Raw genomic sequence first — 15,700 nt, 5'->3', positions numbered from 1 at the left:
TACCCACACGATAAAAAGTTACACCCAAAAGAAAGTGTCGCATTTTTCCGAGTCCAATCTTTATCTGTGCTCGTTCTGGTCAACTTCAGTTTTTATTTTGGTACTGTGTTGAACGGACGTGCAAAAATTTTCACCTCAGAATAAACACGAAGCAATCATAGTGCAGAGCTTGCACTGACGTACAGAAGCAAAGCAGCAGAGGAAATGTTAAATAGAACGTACTGTGTCGATCTTCATACCATTAGTTGGAGATTGTTTGTGTGTGATTTAATCACACATACGAATTGTTAATTTTAGGTGTTATTGAATAAAAAGCGGTGGTGGGGGACAAATATATTAGGCTGTCAAAAAAGTCCTGCGGTATTTTTTTTGAATTTTCATTTGTTCATAAAATTAGTTACAATCATCTGTTTTAAGTCAAATATGCGCCATTTTGTTCGATGACTTCTTCCCAACGAGATGCCAACTTCATAATACCCCTGTTATAGAAGCTCGCTTCCTTATTGGCAAAAAACTCGGATAGCCAATTATCACAGGCCTCTTTTGTGGCTAACTTCTGACTACCTAGCTCGTTCGCCATGGACAAAAACAGGTGGTAGTCACTTGGTGCAAGGTCCGGACTATACGGCGGATGCAAAAGAACCTCCCATCCGAGCTCCCGGAGCTTCTGGCGCGTCACAAAAGAAGTGTGTGGCCTGGCGTTGTCCTGATGGAAGACAATGCGACCTCTGTTTATCAAAGATGGCCTCTTCTTCATGAGTGCTACCTTCAAGCGGTCCAGTTGTTGGCAGTACAGGTCCGAATTGAGCGTTTGGCCATAGGGAAGCAGCTCATAATAGATTATTCCTTGACAATCCCACCAAACACACAGCAGAACCTTCCTGGCCGTTAATGAGGGCTTGCCTACCGTCTGAGCCGCTTCAGCGGGCTTCGACCACGACCGTTTGCGCTTCACGTTGTCGTAAGTGACCCAGTTTTCATCGCCAGTCATCATCCGCTTCAGAAACGGGTCGATTTTGTTGCGATTCAGCAGCGATTCACATGCGTCGATACGGTCAAAGATGTTTTTTGCGTCAACGTGTGTGGCACCCATACATCGAGCTTCTTTGTGAATCCAAGCTTCTTCAAATGGTTAATAACGGTTTGATGACATCCCCAGCTCTTGGCCGATGCTACGGTTGCTACTATGCTGGTCTTTCTCGGCTAATTCAGCGATTTTGTCGCAATTTTCGACGACAGGCCTTCCGGAGCGTGGCGCATCTTCGACGACCTCTACACCAGAACGAAAACGTTGAAACCATCGTTGTGCGGTGGAAATGGAAACTGCATCGGGTCCATAAACTGCACAAATTTTATTGGCAGCTTGAGATGCATTTTTGCTTTTGTCATAGTAGTACTGTAAAATATGTCGGATGTTCTCTTTATTTTGCTCCATATTTGCGAGACTATAACTCACGAACGACTTAACCAAACAAAACACTGTCAAGGACTATATAATAGCGCGCAAAAATACCTTTCCAACAAGCTATAGTATGACTCGATACAATGAATACAACTAGAACTACGCGCTTACAACGACACCTTGCGGAAATACCGCAGGACTTTTTTGACAGCCTAATTTATTCATCTGGAGCCACACTGCGTCTAGCACGAGAAGAATGTTCGCGGTGCATACCGAGTGCAATACATGCAATGGCTTCTGGCGTGTACAAAAATCAACTATCTTCAACTGCTTCTACAAAACCACCCATAGGCTCTTTTCAGGGCCTCCAAAACGAACTGATACTCATACTTGAGCTTCCTGGAGTTGGCCATCTTTTTTGACGTAGGATTACGTCTTTCGGGAAAATATTGGGGTACAAATTGAAAATCGAAAATCGAGCACATCGTGAAAATTGTCTAATTTCAAACGCTTATTGCTCAGTCATTTCATGGTGGATTGATGAAATTTTTGCGTCAATCGATTTCGGCACACCATAACAATTTTATATTGAAGAAAATAATATGTGTCATGAAACTAACTATCGAACAATTGACAAATCTCAACCCCTATCCTAACGGAAATACCCACTTCTGATTGGTCGAAATTGACGACACATGCGACGGGTCCCTAACAGAGACATTAAAACCAAGCTGCCTGGGGAAATCGGCATTGCAAATACATGAAAGTAGGGGGAGCTTTTGCTCCTACCGAAATGTATTCCCTAACAGAGACATCAAAACCAAGCTGCTTGGGCGAAATCGACATTGCAAATACATGAAAATAGGGGGAGTTTTTGTTCCCACCGAAAAGTGTTCCCCAACAGAGACATCAAAACCAAGGTGACCGGGGGAAAACGACATTGCAAATACGAGGGTCGTTCAAAAAGTAAGTTTCAGTGCCCCAGCGCCATCTCGCATGAAAAGTTGGAACTAAAAAAATTTTACCATGTGATTTCACAACATTTCTTAGCGGTTTGCAAGAAACCTGGGTCGGATCGGACGCGCCGTTCGTGTTTTATTGAGTTTTTAAATGGAAGTGCCGCTTAAAAAATCGCCCACATATGCGTTACGTTCTACCATTCGTTATCTGACCGCAAAAAACAATGGTGGTGCTGAAATTCATAGAGAATTGTGTTCAGTGTATGGGGTAGAGTGTATGAGTCTTCAAATGGTGAACTGATGACGGAAAGAGTTCCAACAAGGCGGTCAACGATTCGATAACACTGAAGAAATTCGTAATGCAGTTACATCGTACTTCAAAAAGTTGGACGCTACGCACTTCGCGCTCGGAATAGAGAAACTCGTGCCACGCTATGAAAAATGCCTCGAACGTTACGGCGATTATGTAGAAAAATAGAAAATAAAACGTAGATTACGAAAATCACCTTGTTTTTTGTCCTAACTTTATTTTTCCGCGATTTCTGAGGCACTGAAACTTATTTTCTGCACGACCCTCGTATATGTATGTCGGGGGTATTTTTATATTGCGAGTAAGGTGAGTGATACGATTAATTCTAGCAAATAAAATTTAAATTAGAAACTTCAATGTTGGTTGCTTCGTGGAATTTCATAACTGTGTTCGGTATTGGTAATTATCTTATATTACATTGATGAGTTTTTCTCTTAAGTTCATCCATAACACAGAAGGCATCTCGTCTAGGATCACAGAGGGTGGTTTTCATCATAACTCGTTCCACTTCAGTGTCTTTTATCTGATACGCACCATCCAACGACTGTTTACCATCCTTCTGTCATCATCACACAGTAAACATTGGTGGAGTGAACAAACAATACCCAACAACCAAACAAAAACGGCCCTTTTTAGGGCCACCAAATCATTATCAAAGAGTTTAACGATGTAATTCTTCAAACGTATCCAAAATCATCAAACAACCTAACGGAATTCTACGTCAACTATGCGGTCGTGTCTCGGACACAACCCTCTTGTGACTTTTTAGACAGGACACTACAAAACCTAGAGGTGAGAGGATAAACCATAACCATTGAGATGATAGTTGGATCCCAGTGAAAAAAGTTTTCTTTTAAGGGATCCAAAAAGAGTAAACAGAATCATTAAACATTATTTACATGTTGACACATTTATATGACAAAAGTGTTTATTTTTGTCTTCAGATGCAATCTCAGCTTAACCTTAAACAAATCGGTACGTGTTATCATTTTGATATTCAAAGGTAATACACTGAATTGGAACGGTTCATGAAAAAGAAAACGCTGTTGATCAATGCTAGATGTTGCTCGAGCTCTCAATAAGTGCTGTGCCTGTCGTGTAACATGATGATGATTCGCGGTGGGGATTATCATGTTGTGATGTATGTTGTTATTGTGTAGTATACTGTGTACAAGTTTCATGGACTGAAGTTCCCGCAATCAAAAAAAGGCAAGATATTGTGAGACTCATTTTGATACAGTCCTAGAGTTAGGTAGACTCGGAAGTCTATAAATTATTTTGAGACACCTGTTCTGCAAAGTCCCCTGGAAACTCCATGACAAGGTTGAATCTAGAATGACATCCAGATATGTAAAGCTATGCACCCTTTCGATGGATACATTCTAAAATAATATCCAAGGAAATCCAAAGTAATAAAAAGCCGATTAATGTTTATATCTTTTCTTTTTTTTTCTTTTTGGAAGAGTGAATTTAGGAAGAGGTTTTAAGAGGTTTTCAAAACCCTCCAAAAAGGACAATTTGGAAAATTGAACGAAACACTCGTCTTTGTGGAAGGCTATTTGGAAAGCATCGTTTCCACTGCCTGAATGACTGATAAATCGTAAATGTTGTTTCCAGGTAAAAAGTAGCGTCAAAGTAACGTTGTACACACATACATACATACAAATCAAATGTCAAATTTCGTGGAATGGCTACGTTCGTAATTCAAAAAAGTAGAACATTTTTGCGTTGCGGGTAATATAGTGGGGGAATATGGACAGGTTTGTAATAGACGAAGCGTAGAAGTTTATCGCTCGTGAGAGGAATAATTTTGTTCAACTCTCATCACTTTGTTCATCTGAAATCATCACGATTGTCCGTTAAAGGTCGAAAAAATCGAATTAATCTACCTAGAAGTGATATTGCGCATTTCAGCAGTGTAAACGAAAGCTAAGAATTCTTCATTCTGAGGGAACGCGTACAATTTTATGCTTCTGATACAGTTTGCGATGTAATGTTCTTCTAATTTATCCCAAGCCTTGATCGATCGGCTAAGAAAAAGGTTAAACAAAACAATATGAAACGTTCAAATGAGTTTTGAGGATACATCAGATTAAAAAACAAACAACAAACAAATTACCTAAAATTTCAACTTCGCACTCTGTTCCTCTACTTTATCTTGGTCGAGTGTGTGAATAAAGAAAAGCACGTTGTATGTGATTTACACTTCAGTTGAACAAAATACTCAAATTTATCTATTTTACTTATTTCTCGGACCATGATATTTAGGAGATTATGGCTTGTGTCTTTTTACGAACACAGGAGTTTTTCTGTGGTTTCCGAGTCGTTAAATGTCATACACAATATTTCCGGAGTACAATCCATGGATTTGAAGCTGTTACGATGCATCACGGTATGAAACTTCTACCGGCCTTTTGAGCAGCTAGACTTGGTTTTTGCACCATATAGTTAAGCATGAAACTGATTTGCACCATATAGAACCGCACCACGGAACATCCACTCGCGGATATTCGGAGTTCTACTGTACACTGAAAAAAATATGAATCGTCAACAATATTTAATTTTTAATAAAAATCAGGACAAATGCTAGAATATGAAAATAAATTAGGACGTCCCAAAAGGATCTCAAAACCAAGACATGTCCCGCTAAATGTTACCGAATGTTACCACTACATCAGATTGCCTCCCACACATCCCTTACGCTCTCTTTGCGTATGATCCTCCGCAAGCAATGTCTCGAATGAAGACATTCTCCCTTGCTGAATTGTGGTTTTGAGTTATTCATGATTCCCCTAACATCACTCAACGCAGGGAGTATAACGTAAAGGAAAAATTCTTCTCCGCGTCCTTGTCCACATACCGCTGAGGGTATCATCTCCTTTCCTTTGGTAAATGCTACCTTGTGAGCTCTTGGACATTCTGACGCAGCGAAGCCATTGTGTGGGGAGTTTAGCTTCTCGAAGAATTTCCTCAAAATTTGAGAATGACAGTGCTACTCCATATTTTGACACTTCCTATCAGTCTTCCGAAAAACACTTACACATGTCCACGTGATGTGAAAATTCCATGTTTTTGTTTGAATTCGAACATGATTCTCGCTAGTGTTGAGTGTCTATCCCCAACACGAACAATGATACACAAACATAGACATGTGAAAACAAACACGATGTTTATAATTCAAGAACATCATGTACAAATATATCACCCGATGTCGCAGTATTCATTGCTTTCGTTTCGTTTCTTTTCATACACGGAAAGAAATTATTCATCCCAAAACATTTCTTCGTAGAATACGTTTTCACAGAAACGAACTTGAAATTCAGTTCGCATTTCAAAAATTGCACGAACTAAGAGGCTATAAGTTCATGCACCAAAAAAAATATATTTTTATTAAGGCTCATATGGCGTCAGCCTAACGGGGCCGGGAGTTCAATATTTTGACAATGTTTGCTTACAGTGGACTGCACAACCTTCGGCCCGTGTATCTGTAAAGAGTGTGTGTATGTATTGCCGCGACTAAGTATAAGTTTATAGATCGTTCATGCACATTTTGCAAGTCTGATTAAATAATCCTTGGTTTCGTTCAAAGAAAACATTCTCTGAATAGAAAGAAGCTATTTTTTTTTGCGTGCATGTTGGCAATTAAAGTCTGGGGAGCCGACTGCATAGCGGGCGACGTCGTACAAATGCTGACCAAAAAAATAAATACCCAAAAATTAGTTTTAGATGCAACCTTCAGCGGCACACAGCAGAACCAGCAGAGAAATTTCAGCGGCTAAAACACACCATTAATTTCTCGATGTTATCACAAACTGAATGAAGGAAAAAACTAAAAGCTACACTTAGGCCGATTACACATTATCCGGTTTCTGCCGGACCGGTCTGAAACCCGAATGGCAATTTTCGACCGTATCAACCTCTTCACGGCGCCGTGATGCAGCCGTCTACTGCGACTGCATTGTCCGATGACCGGACAAGTATTATTCGCGATGACAGTAGCATAGTATCGACGGCTGGTGGACACATCAGTTTGGGAAAGCAAATCATCCTCTATAAGATTATTAGACATTAAGACAGTTTTAAGTTGCTCAATTTTTAATGAAAATTTTTACATCATGTTATTTCATTACTTTAAACACGTAGTACTGACCCTTACTTAACCATTTCTGTATATTTTTCTTGATATTTTCACAAAAACTCATCATTATAATATAAAACCATTATTAAACACAATTCTTGTTCAGGGGTTTTTCCCTACTTGCAAAAGAACGTTTACTTCATCACATAAATAACATATTTGTTAAGAAAAAGTTTATTTTCATTCATAATTCTTATTTTGTATATGAGTTTACTGCACCTGAAAATCCATTATCACTATCATTTCCCAAAAGCGGAGCACGAAGTTCCATGCCATCAACACGAATTGACAGTTGTTTGCCATGTCTGTTAGTATTAGTACAATTCAGGCAATTTTTCGTCCCATGTAATAGTATGTGTGCGCTATTGACGTTTGTTTATTGTTTTTGAAACCAATAATAATTTTGATAATTGATAATTTGCAAGTGATATGAATGCTGAAATTTTTATTTCACTTCTTCAGCAACTACCAGTGCTGTGGAACAAATTCTGTGATACAAGTTTCTGTTCAAAGAGAAGCAATGGTCACAGGTGCACGATGTCAACATTGAGCATATTGCCACGGACTGTGTTATTAACGGTGAGTGGTGTCTTTCGACAAGCAGATCGAGTTATTTAATTAACTTCTATTTTTTTGTTCACAGGCAACATCCCTTATTTGAAATTATTCCTGAATTTTTGGGTATTCTAGTTTTACCTGACCCGGGACGCGATCAACGACGAGACCGAGGCACTCAAGTTCAAAATGTTCCCATGCCCGATGCCAAAGCATTGGTTCTGTCAGAACAAAATTCCAGCTTATCTGATTCGGTAATTCTTTGCCCCGGATCCGCGTATTGATAGCTGTGATGCGAAATGGGCTCGAGAAGCTGCCCCTGCCCCAGGAGGCATATGTTGAGCGCGTTCTTGGACGAGGATCTGCGGAAGCAGCAATGGAATAGTGTTTGAACGAATTATAATGTTATTTTAATCGTATTTTTTTATTGTAATAGTGAAATAAAAAACACTCTAGAATGTATGTATGACATACATTCTCTTGCAGGAAAATTCCATGATAATTACAGGAAGTGAACACATTATTGATGTAAATAAATAGTGCTCCTGGCTTGTTACGGAATGTTTTTATTATTGGCTCATCAAATTGCACTTTTATCTAACCGTGTTTCTGAGACTGTTGAAAAAAATATGTGGCAACGTGTGAAATAAATCATGCTATTTGTGGAAGCATGGAAACAAAATAATTATGCGTATGAATGAGTAAACCACAACTGGATTAAAGTTAGTTTTTGTAAAAGTATTCTGAAGTGGGGCGGAAGTATTTACGATAGGTAAGGTATGAACGCCGATATGATGCAGTATATGCGTAATATCCGTGAGGCCTGGTCTCACTTTGACCATGCTCCTGGTGTGCCACTCCAACATTTGTCCCTATGTGCTCACCAAGGTGCACATGCAGTCAGCTGCCTGTAACCGGAATATTTGCAGCAATGTTTACCTGTTAATCCACTATATAAATAAAAGCATGTATGTGTTTGTGAGAGATGTACGGTTTTGTGTAGTGAGAAGTGTCTTTCACATTGTTATCCGGTTATCCGTCCAAACCCAGCGGCGCTTTTTGAAACCGGTCCGGCAGAAACCGGATAATGTGTAATCGCCCTTACACTGCACTACATATGCTATGTGTGCATGCGATTGCATCATCCTTTCTTCTCCTCTTCTCCGCTCGTTTTATAGCTCGAGTCGCGATCGTCGCGAACAAGCAGTATTGACCATTTGTATTCAAAGATCCAGCCACAATTGGTGCTCCCGTGGTCGAGTGGTTAGCGTCACGTCTAACATGTCACTGTTGAATAATTCAATTTTAGTATTTGTTCAAATAGCTAATAATAGCGAATGTTACATGAATTCAATATATAAATTGATACGTGCACTAAATAATGATATCAAATGTGAAAAACTCTCATATCAATCGATGTTTATTTTGTTCAGAACAGAAAAAGAGGTTTATTTTATTTGCCCAATATTTTTGATGAAACACCCATTGTCATGAAAGGGAAGCATTTTTTCCATGTCATCATACCAACACACCACGCGTTGAGTGGTGGTGGTGTGGTGTCCGATTCGCTTCTTCTACTCTACGCACTGCCGGTGCTTGGGCTGAAAATGCAAGAGAAACTGTACACCATGTTCGAACACCATGTGAAACATTAGGATTAAACATCGTATGTCCAAACATACCACGAATACAAACACGTCACATTTTCTAACATAGGTACGAAAAAAACATGTTTGTACTCAAACACAAAACTGTGAACAGCAGCGTGGACATGTTTATTCCGGACGCAGTGTTTTTTTTGTGAAACATGGAAGACTGCTTCCTATTATTCAGATGGAGTTTTTTTTCGAAAGAGATTATTTTATATTTTTTATGGTTGAGAATAACTTCGAATCGAACAAAAAAAATCCTTACTGCGTTTAGATTTAAAAAAAACTATTCTCTTATTTTCTTTAGAATTTGATCATGAAATTCATCATTTTTTCGACTATTTTGAACCAAACCGGAGAATCGATGTAAAAATGGTGCATACCTAAGCCTTACCGTTTGTTGATTCTAATCCTACCACATTGAACACTGGTGCACTAGTGTTACGAAATAATTCCACTTCCATAGAAGAGCCGTTTCTGATAACAAATTGCTTTCTCTTCGTGAATGCAACTTGTTTTTCACTATTCCCTGCCCTCATTTCACCACCACATGCCAGGCAAAGATAATCGTGCCAATCGTTATACAATCAGATGCAATATCAAACTACAAGTTCCCGCATGGTCACCGATTTATTGTCGCTCAATTTACAACTATTTCCGAGAAATGTTTGATTCACAGGGTGTTCACCCTGAATACCATACGAAAAATGACATTCTTCTCTTCATATGAAAAATGACATTCTTCTCTTCATTCCCGTTAACGCACTCTTCGAATTCAAACCACATCGTGTGATTAACACGTTGAGTGCCACGGTTTTATAGCGACTCTATGGTAATTTTTAAACATATTAGGGCCATCGTTTCCTATCGTAGTGGAAGGTATATTTGTTCGAAAGGGAATGCTGATAAGCTTATATGCTCATATTAGTTACCTTTATTATCATATGTTATACTGACAGTCACCGGTGACTGACGTGACAGTCAACGTGTTTATATCGAACACTATATTGCTGATGAAACTGTTTTCTGTTTTGATAGAACACAAGTGAAATGGCCAGTTGTATATTAGTTGTAGTTGACGTAATTAAACTCCAGATGATTGCAGACAACTACGAGTTATAGCTATTCGTGTATTTTTTTACAACATCGACGTGAGCGACATTGACAATTGCCTTACAGAATATCGCATCCTACAGCGTGCAGATGACGGACCTGTCGTAGCATCAAAACAATCCAACCTGCAAGGACCCTTACAAGATACTTTGAACAATTTTCCAATCTGGTCCATTGGTCTAGGGATTGAGTTCTCCACGAACACGAACGAACTCCACGCTTTGCTGTGGCGCGTTGTGGTTGCATAATTGAGTTGAATTTTTTAATTTTTTCATGTTAGAACAACAATCCTAGATGTGTTTGTTTTTTTTTGTATCTTGTATCATAGTTTGAGCTCATTCGGTTCCAAGCTTTTTGAGTTTTGAGTTTGACGGGTATACAAACGAACTGGACATTTTTATATATGAGTGAAATAGATAACTTTTAAATCATTTTGAAACACAATTTCAGTTCACGATTTTCTCAAACACATGGAAAAGATATGTTTCCACAAACAAATATTCAATACTGATACGATTTTCATTAGAAGCTCAATTTCAGAAATACTTCAGATGGCAGTAGAACTCTTCCTTAAGTCCGATTGAGCTGACATTTTTCATGGGTGTTTTTTCGAGGTGGTGAACATTTTGTATGGAGTAACTTTTTTGAAATTCGAGATGACCATTTTCATTGGCACCCTAGCGTACTCCTACTAAAAGATCGCTCCCATTTGTTAACTCTTCGATTCCTCATCCGGTGTGAGGTTATGAACACATTGGTGATCGGAAATTTCGAGCGCCTGATCAAGCTAAATTTACACTCTTGATTCGTAAGTTCATATCGTGAGTTCATCTTCATGCAGGTTGTTACTACTTCCCATATTCCCAACCGTGTTTGTTTTCCTGACTACATCATTTCCTCTGTGCATTTTGATCTGTCCATGAAGCAGGATATCCATGGAATTTCAGATTACCAACGATCAAGGATCGTTCCAACGATCTTCCATGCAAAGTATGGGCGTATCAATTGTGATAATATGAACTTTACTGATGGGTCCTCTATGATCGAGTCCATAGGATTTGGAGTATTCAACGATTTTTTAGCACCTCCCACAGTCTTCAGTATCCTTGCTCAGTGTATATTGCTGAATTGGCAGCAATTCACTGGGCGTTGGACAGCGTCCTGTTGAACGACCTGTTGAACACTACTACATTGTAACGGATAGTCTTAGCTCTGTCGAAGCTATCCGTTCAGTGAGGCCGGAAAACACTAGTCGTACTGCCTTGAGAAGATATGAAAAACTCTTTATCCAGACGCTGTTATGAAATTCTTGTACTTTATTTATTTCTTTACTCATCTGACTTTTTACTATCTTGATGAAATATGAAATATGTGATGGGGAAAAGCCAGACAAGGGAAGGCATAAAACCCCACATCTTTTACATGACTTACAAACAATATATATATATATATATATATATATATATATATATATATATATATATATATATATATATATATATATATAAACAAACAGTACATTTTGAACACAACATATAAGCCACTAAAAGTAAAAAAAATTAACAGTGAGCATCAACTGAAGTCAAGTCATAAAAAACAAAATAACTGAGTGGGAACTGAGCCCTTGTCCATAGCAGTCCTCGTTGTCAGTGGTACCTATTCAGTTCCTGGAGTCGGTGGTTAAATGCAGACGCAGTAGAGACAAAATCAAAATAGACGAATAATTCATTGAAGCTAGCGGACATGAAGCGCACTGGGTCATGTAGTCCGTATAGAGTGTTCCGGGGCTCAAGCAGCAGGAAATTCCGTTGGCGAAGTAATCGTTCAGGGGCGTAAATGTTGAGTTGCCCTAGCAATTCAGGTGCGTCAATTTCACCGTTTAATTTTTTTGCGATAAACATAGCTTGAGCAATGCTCCTTCTCTGCTGTAATGTCTGCAATCCTAGTAATCTGCATCGATCTTCGTATCGGGGAAGGTTCACAGGATCCCGCCACGGAAGACGACGAAGGGCATGTCTTACAAATTTCCGTTGTATTGATTCGATCCTAGCAGTCCACGTTAATTGATATGGGCACCATACCTGAGAGTTAGATTGAAAAACCGATCTCACCAAAGTGCAGCATAGAGATCGGAGGCAAAGCAGGTCATTAAATTCTCGGGATATTTTAAACATAAATCCCAGCTGCCGGTTGGCTCTAGAAATCATGTCGTTGTAGTGCAATCTGAAGGTAAATGATGAGTCTAGGATGACGCCAAAATCACGAACTTTAGGAACACGATCGAGAGACTGTCCGTCAATTGAATGATCAAATGTTATCGGATTGAGCTTGCGGTGGTACGTAATGACATTACATTTGTGAATGCTTAGCGTTAGCATGTTCCGTGTACACCATTCGGTGAAATTATCAGGCAGCTGTTGTAGAGCGTGGCAGTCCTCAAAGCTTTGGATGACCATGACAATTTTGACGTCATCAGCGTAGAACAATCGGCAGCCAGGAGGTAGTACGATAAAAAGCTCGTTAATGAAAATTGAGAATAGCAAGGGGCCCAGATTGCTCCCTTGTGGCACGCCTGACAGGTTCGAAAATTGTTCTGATCTTTCCGATCCAATGTTAACGGTGAGCATACGATTCGTTAGGTATGATTCGAACCAGCTGACAAGATCCGCTGAGACACCGATTCGTCCTAATCGTTCCAGTAGTATTCCGTGGTCAACTCTATCAAATGCTGATTTCAAGTCTGTGTAGACGGTGTCGACTTGAGCACCAGCATCAATGTTGCTTATGCAAAACGAGGCGAACTGAGCCAGGTTCGTGGTAGTCGATCTTTTGGGGTAGATTCCATGTTGATCGGTGGCAATGTAGTTCTTGCAAGAGTCAAAAAGCAAGTCATTCAATAAAATTTCGAAAACTTTGGAACACGCACAAAGCGAAGTTATGCCTCTGTAGTTTTCGATGTTCTGTCGATCACCTTTTTTGAACACAGGAAACATGATTGACGTCTTCCAACAGGTGGGAAAGCAACGTTGTCTTAATGATAGACTGAAGAGTGCAGTGAGTGGACGAATCAACTTCTCGCCACATTTTTTAAGGATGAAGGAGGGAACGCCATCGGGACTAGACATTGAACACTTCAATTTGTTTATGGCGAATTTCACTTGTCCGGTGAGACCACGAACGCACTTCTGAAGTGAGTTGCGAAAAGGTTACATTTTGTAGCGGTGGAATTGGCTACTTCACTGCCCAGAAACATCTCCGCGGGTAGTCCATTGTCCATTGTCATCACCTTTGTCTGGGTCCTTTCATATTGCTCAATTCCGGGTAATGAAAGGACTGACTCAATAATGTGACAACATTTATCAGCGTCAAATCGCCTTAAATGACCTTTACTCTTCAGACCGTAAAAATACCATCGCTAATTGGTAAATGGAACGAAGATGAACTGGGCCGGTGTCTTCACTCAATTATTTATCAAACAGTGGCTCAAAAGTTTGGACTTGAGTCGGGACTTTATTCGCACCTTCTCCCGACTCATGTCCGATTACTGTTCGTTAGACGCGCTACTCTCTCGTATCCATCTTGCCGACGACAATCTCTGCGTTTGCGGCCAAGGTTACCACGACATCGAACACGTTGTTTAGTCGCGTGAGATGAAACTTGTTGACAGATCGAATTTACACCCAATGTGCCGGTTAGAGATGTTAGAGAGGTTAGATCTTGATTACATGTCCCAAATATATGTTTGCCTAAAAACTATCGATTTCAGTGTGTCATTATCCCTATATCTTTATACCCACCTTTTCTTCCTTTGCGAGTGATTGGTTCCCTCGCTATAAACAGTTGAATAAGTTGAAATGTAGATAAACAATAGACTGAACGGGTCTTTCATTAAGGACTTGTCACCTTTATTTTAATAAAACACAGTTTTTTGAGATGTTGAGTTCAAATTTATCCTGGTTGTAGTTCAACTCTTACATTTTTAAAATTATGACGGTCATATGACCACCACGGGGCGGTTTACAGCGATCGGTCCGTTAAACCCAATTTTCCACTACTCGGCCACATATTCCGACCGAAAGATCGCACATTCGCGTTGGGTGTTGTCACTGAGCCCTTCTAGAGTTGCTGGCTTGTTGGCATTGACCAGTGACTTGACATAGCCCCACAAAAAGAAATCAAAAGACGTAAAATCGCATAAGCGAGGCGGCCAATCAACAGATCCATTTATCGAAATAACATGTTCACCAAACTTACTTTTCAATAAATCCATAGTAACGTGCGCCGTGTGACAAGTGGCACCGTCTTGATGAAACCACATATCATTGATGTTAAAATCTTCCGATTATGGCCAAAAATAATCTTCCAACAGGTCGCGATAGCGCTCTCCATTGACGGTAACATGACGGACGTACTCATCGACGAAGAAATACGGCCCAATCACTCCTCCGGCATGAGAGCCACTCCAAACAGTATTTTTATACGGATGTAATGGTTTCTTGAAGCACATGTGTGTTTGCATCTGACCAATAGCGCATATTTTGCTTGTTGACGAGGTCATTTAGCCAGAAATAAGCCTCATCGCTAAAGATAATTTTATGATGAAAATGATCATTTTCTTCATGATTTGCCAAAGCCCAATCGGAGAAATTTCTGCGCTTCATATGGTCAAGTGGCTTTAGTTCTTGAGTCAATTTGATCTTATAAGGATATAGCTCAATACGCCAATAAGCCACAATGAGGTTTCTTCTTCTTCTTGAATGGCGTTAACGTTCCCTTGTGGAACTTTTGCCGTCTCAACGTATGCATTAACTAGCGTCATTTATTAATACTTGGTCGAGATTTCTTAAGCCAAATAACACGCCTTGAATGTATTCCGAGGGGCAAGCTCTTGAATACGCATGACCACAGTGCAAGTCGAAGGAAATTTCTTTGACGAAAAATCCCCCGGCCAGAACGGGAATCGAACTCGAACACCCGGCATGATAATGTGAGACACTAACCACTCGGCCACGGGTGCACAATGAGGTTTGGATGTGCCCAATTCTTGAGAACGCCATGCAATTGACTGAATTGAGTTATTTCGAATGGATTCACTTGCGATTACGATATTTTCGTTGCCTCGTGCACAGCGGCTTATCGTTGGCAGGGGAACATCCAACAGTGAAAATGTAGACTCAAATTTGGTCACTAAACTATGCACAGCCTACCGGCTGGGACAATTATAAGGGACAAAAATTGTTGTAAGCGCGCTTAAAGCTGCTATCACCGACCCCGCATTTCGGTAGTAGTTTTTAATAATTATTAATCGTTGCTCTTTAATGTATTTACCATGTTAAAATCTCCTTATATACTCTTCTTTTTCCTAAAAAAAATACGTTACCCTTCTAAACTCGAGTCGATCGCGAGTAATCGAATTAAGGAAAATAGTAAAAAAATATAGTCAATTATTATAGTCAATTCGGCTCTGAACTCTTTAACTGAACCTGTAAAAATAAACGATTTATATAAAAAACACCAGCTATTAAAGACAATGGAAATAGAAGTAAAAAACCTCACAACACAACACAGCACAGG

This window comes from Toxorhynchites rutilus, chromosome 2 (assembly GCF_029784135.1).
Source record: "Toxorhynchites rutilus septentrionalis strain SRP chromosome 2, ASM2978413v1, whole genome shotgun sequence".
Taxonomy (NCBI): domain Eukaryota; kingdom Metazoa; phylum Arthropoda; class Insecta; order Diptera; family Culicidae; genus Toxorhynchites; species Toxorhynchites rutilus.
Note: the sequence above shows the minus strand (reverse complement) of the source record.